Source organism: Coregonus clupeaformis, chromosome 9 (assembly GCF_020615455.1).
Source record: "Coregonus clupeaformis isolate EN_2021a chromosome 9, ASM2061545v1, whole genome shotgun sequence".
NCBI lineage: Eukaryota > Metazoa > Chordata > Actinopteri > Salmoniformes > Salmonidae > Coregonus > Coregonus clupeaformis.
Genome location: NC_059200.1, coordinates 22,236,754 through 22,242,918, shown reverse-complemented (window position 1 = coordinate 22,242,918; position 6,165 = coordinate 22,236,754).

Genomic DNA, 6,165 nt, shown 5'->3' with positions numbered 1-6,165 from the left:
GGGTTGTGTTAAAATAAGACAAGACACTTGTTAAGTTCCACGTTATTCTGCTTTGCTTGCTGTTTGGGGTTTAAGGCTGGGTTTCTGTATAGCATTTTGTGACATCTCCTGATGTAAAAAGGGCTTTAGAAATACATTTGATTTGATTTGATTCGTTTGTAACAATTTTGTTTGAAAGAGGCTGTGTTCCTGTCCTTCAGTGTTAAAAAAATAACCTTGGCATTTTTAGGCAATGCACTTATGTGTAGGGTCTTGCAGACATGGTATTGCTTGCATTAATATCCTGCAATTCAGCATATTCTTTCGGTTTGACAGCAAAAACTGTCCAAAAGTGTTAGGTAGTGTCCCTGTGATGTGAAACTGATTCTGATTCTTCAAAACCAGTCTTTTCTGTACATTTCTGAGGTTCTGTACTTTGGGTAAGTACATTAGGGGTACAAGGCTGGTTATATGGTGTAGAATACTGTAGCAGCATAACAGACAGACAGACACACACACACACACTAATCCCTCACTCACTTTTCCTCATATCCTCATGAACCACACTCTAAACGTTACCAACCCAACTGATAAAAATCTCCACACACATTTTAAGGGGTCTGACGTGTTCCTCAAACACAAAAGCAACCTGTACTCTGAGGGGGGTGAAACCCCAAACCTCCAAACCCTGAACTGCATGAAAAGAAAGAAGGAGTGCAGGGGCTGACCTGAGTTGTTCACATCTGGCCAGGGGCTGACCTGAGTTGTTCACATCTGACCAGGGGCTGACCTGAGTTGTTCACATCTGACCAGGGGCTGACCTGAGTTGTTCACATCTGACCAGGGGCTGTCCTGAGTTGTTCACATCTGGCCAGGGGCTGACCTGAGTTGTTCACATCTGACCAGGGGCTGACCTGAGTTGTTCACATTTGGCCAGGTGCTGACCTCCTGATTTGTTCACATCTGGCCAGGTTCTGACCTCCTGATTTGTTCACATCTGTCCATATCTGCTTGCAATTTCTTCACTAGGCATCTTTATCCTTGATTAGTTAGTGTGCTGAAATCCAGCCGTCAGCCCGGGCCGTACCTCCACCTCAACCTTCAACAGCCCAACTGGAAGCCTATTAGAGACCAGAAAAGAGCAGAGTTGTGTGTGTGTGCTTGTGCGTGTGCACTGAGCTAACAATTGTGTAGTAATTGTGTTCAGTGGTCACTGTGCATTTTGGAATACAAACAGCTTTCCTGATTTATTTAACAGCTTTAAGAAAAGTTTATATTTTGTGATAGGAAGACATCATACTAGTGATAAGATAGAGTTCTGAGAATCTGCAGCGGGTCATTAGTAGTAACAATCCTGTTACTGCACATTGGTGCGTAGCTTGCTACTGCCCTCTCTTGGAGATGTGATGATTGCCAATGCTGCAGTCTTGAAGATCTGGCTCATGCTATATCAGGGCTGCCCAATTCCAGTCCTGGAGGGCTGAAACACTTCTGGTTTTCGTTTCTATCTGGTAGTTAATTGCACTCACCTGGTGTCCCAGGTCTGAACTGGTCCCTGATTAGAAGGCGAGGAAGAAAACCAGAAGCGTTTCAGCCCGCCAGGACCGGAATTGGGCAGCCCTGTGCTATATCCTCCATCAGACCATTCCATAGTTTAGCCTTTTTCACTAGCTGGCAACAGTTACCTTTCTCATAGGGCAACTATATTATGTTACAAAGACTTCAATATTACTTGTATATTTTCTTTGTCAGACCTAATCTCTCTTTGTCAGACCTAAAAACACAGTGATGTTCAGAACGTGTAGTAACCATTGTAGGCCACAGGGGGCAATAATACCTTGCAGATAATAAAGAAGTCTCTAAACTTCTGTCTGTCATTGGATTGTCCTGGGATGGTTGCCAAGCAAAAGCCCCATACAGAGGATCATTCACTGATGATAGTCAAATCATAAACGATGAGCCAGATAGAATGAATGGGTTATTCGTAGTCTCACCAATGCAAATTATGTAAACATCATAAAAAGTATTTAGCCATACTTGTAAATATGATATAATTGGCAGCTAACGTTTCAAAGCTTGTACAACAATGACTGTGTAGTGTTTAACCTGCATTTTCTTCTCAAAGTGTTTAGCATATATTATTCTAAAAAAGAGTGACAGGTGCACTTTACCACTGAACCGCAATAAAGCTTCAGGCTAGATACAGTATTTGCATGGTTCACCTCCTGTGGACATTGTACAGTAGGATGCAAAACATTCACCAATGACCTGACAATATGACTAGTAATGTATATATCTGAGCCGGAATATATCTCAATCTCCTTTTTTACCAAAAACATTTCTCCTCCACTCTACACTCTGTCTTCTTTTAACCCACATGTTGAAAACAACTGTCTACAGAGGACAAAATGCACATTGTCTACAGTAAAACTCGTAGAACAGGATTTAACTGACAAACCAAAGACTAGTTAGTGACAGGAGATTATTTGACCTACTATACATCTTGAGGCAAAATGGCTGCTGTACCTGCTCCACATTGTTTATGACCAGAAGTTTCATTTCATTATTTGTCCTCTCTGTTTTTGTTCTCTTGTTATATATTCACACTATTCAGCTCTGTTGAACAGAGGAAGGAGGGAGAAATGAAAAAAACACACCAGGGAATCATTAAACACCTGTCTGTCAGGCAGTTTACAGAGAGGAGACAGGTCGACGAGACGGTCAACAGTACTTGAGTATTTTAAATAAATGTCTTCATGATACTGTATGTCTTTGTGCCGCCTCAATTTTGCCCTATGATGCTATTTCATTGTGTGTATGGACTAACACCATATCAAGAAGTGTAATAACATTGTACTGAGGCTCAGTCCTAGCTACTGTGGAGCCTCAGGAAGCGCAGCTGCTGAGACCTGTCGGAGGGATATTGTGATTATGGCGGCAGGAAGTCAGGAAGTCATTAAGTTGGGATGGACCATACTGGAGAGCAGGTGCGTTGGCTGTGATCAACTTGTTGTGTTGGGGTTATCAACCTGTTTAACATCACAGAGAGACTGGGGGGGGGACAGGGGAAGGACACAGTTTACAACAAGAAGACAGACCAACAGGAAGACCAGGAAATCCACAGTCTCTCTCTCTCTCTCTCTCTCTCTCTCTCTCTCTCTCTCTCTCCTCTCTCTCAAACATTGTTGTGTTACATTTTTTAGCACTGCCTCAGGTGCAGTGCATTCGGAAAGTATTCAGACCGCTTGACTTTTTCCACATTTTGTTAAGTTACAGCCTTATTCTAAAATGGGTTAAATTGTTTTTTCCCCCCTCATCAATCTACACATAATACCCCATAATGAAAAAGCAAAATCAGGTTTTTATAAATTTTTGGAAATTTAAAATTAAATAAAAAATGGAAATATGAAATTTACATAAGTATTCAGACCCTTTACTCAGTACTTTGTTGAAGCACCTTTGGCAGTGATTATAGCCTCAACTCTTCTTGAGTATGACACTACAAGCTTGGCACACCTGTTTTTGGGGAGTTTCTCCCATTCTTCTTTGCAGATCCTCTCAAGCTCTTTCAGGTTGGACGGGGAGCATCGCTGCACAGCTATTTTCAGGTGTCTCCAAAGATGTTTGATCGGGTTAAAGTCCGGGCTCTGGCTGGCCCACTCAAGGACATTGAGAGACTTGTCCCGAAGCCACTCCTGCATTGTCTTGGCTGTATGCATAGGGTCGTTGTCCTGTTGGAAGGTGAACCTTCCCCCCAGTCTGAGGTCCTGAGCACTCTGGAGCAGGTTTTCATCAAGGATCTCTCTGTACTTTGCATCTTTCCCTCGATCCTGACTAGTCTCCCAGTCCCTGCCACTGAAAAACATCCTCACAGCATGATGCTGCCAACAATATGCTTCACCTTAGGGATGGTGCCAGGTTTCCGCCAGACGTGACGTTTGGAATTCAGGCCAAAGAGTTCAATCTTGGTTTCATCAGATCAGAGAATCTTGTTTCTCATGGTCTGAGAGTCCTTTAGGTGCCTTTTGGCAAACTCCAAGTGGGCTGTCATGTGTCTTTTACTGAGGAGTGGCTTCCGTCTGGCCATTCTACCATAAAGGCCTGATTGGTGGAGTGCTGCAGAGATGGATGTCCTTCCGGAAGGTTCTCCCATCTCCACAGAGGAACTCTGGAGCTCTGTCAGAGTGACCATCGGGTTCTTGGTCATCTCCCTGACCAAGGCCCTTCTCCCCCGATTGCTCAGTTTGGCCAGGCGGCCAGCTCTATGAAGAGTCTTGGTGGTTCCAAACGTCTTCCATTTAAGAATGATGGAGGCCACTGTGTTCTTGGGGACCTTCAATGCTGCAGAAATGTTTTGGTACCCTTCCCCAGATCTGTGCCTCGACACAGTCCTGTCTCGGAGCTCTACGGACAATTCCTTTGACCTCATGGCTTGGTTTTTGCTCTGACATGTCCAATCAATTTTTTTATCAGGTGGACTCCAATGAAGTTGTAGAAGGATGATCAATGGAAACAGGATGCACCTGAGCTGAATTTCGAGTCTTATAGCAAAGGGTCTGAATACTTATGTAAATAAGGTATTTCTATCTTTACATTTTTTATAAATGTGCAAAAATTATAAAAACCTGTTTTCACTTCGTCATTATGGGGCATTGTGTGTATAAGGGGCATCTTTGAATAAGGCTGTAACGTAACAAAATGTGGATAAAATCAAGGGGTCTGAATACTTTTCCGAATGCACTGTATACTGTAGGCAATAATATGAAAACAAACCAGATCAATATCTTTAGATCTTCATGTGAGTGTGACTCTGGCTGAGTGACCTGTACAGAATGTTTACAGTACAGTGACCAGAACTGAGGGAATGCCGAAGGGTCAGAGACTGTAATCCTGAGGGTATAGTGGTCATACATATTCACACTGCTCCTCAGTCCTAACATCTCTTGTTCTGATCACAGCATCAATAATGATGACTAACCAATGAATTGAATGAGGCTGTAACGTAACAAAATGTGGATAAAATCAAGGGGTCTAAATACTTTTCCGAATGCACTGTATACAGTGAGGGAAAAAAGTATTCGATCCCCTGCTGACATATTGACTCTCCCGAGTGGCGCAGTGGTCTAAGGCACTGCATTGCAGTGCTAGCTGTGCCACTAGAGATCCTGGTTCGAATCCAGGCTCTGTCGTAGCCGGCCGCGACCGGGAGACCCATGGGGCGGCGCACTATTGGCCCAGCGTCGTCCAGGGTAGGGGAGGGAATGGCCGGCAGGGATGTAGCTTAGTTGGTAGAGCATGGCGTTTGTAATGTCAGGGTTGTGGGTTCGATTACCATGGGGGGCCAGTATGAAAAAAAATTAAATAATGTATGCACTCACTAACTGTAAGTCGCTCTGGATAAGAGCATCTGCTAAATGACTAAAATGTAAATGTAATACAGTATACCTATATTGATATAGCCACACATACAGTAGAACTCTATTGACATAGCCACACATACAGTAGAACTATATTGACATAGCCACACATACAGTAGAACTCTATTGACATAGCCACACATACAGTATAACTATATTGACATAGCCACACATACAGCAGAACTCTATTGACATAGCCACACATACAGTAGAACTATATTGACATAGCCACACATACAGTAGAACTATATTGACATAGCCACACATACAGTAGAACTATATTGACATAGCCACACATACAGTAGAACTCTTTAGTAGTGACATAGCCACACATACAGTAGAACTCTATTGACATAGCCACACATACAGTATAACTCTATTGACATAGCCACACATACAGTAGAACTATATTGACATAGCCACACATACAGTAGAACTGTATTGACATAGCCACACATACAGTAGAACTCTATTGACATAGCCACACATACAGTAGAACTGTATTGACATAGCCACACATACAGTAGAACTCTTTAGTATTGACATAGCCACACATACAGTATAACTCTTTAGTATTGACATAGCCACACATACAGTAGAACTATATTGACATAGCCACACATACAGTAGAACACGATTGACATAGCCACACATAGAGTAGAACTATATTGACATAGCCACACATACAGTATAACTCTATTGACATAGCCACACATACAGTAGAACTATATTGACATAGCCACACATACAGCAGAACTATATTGACATA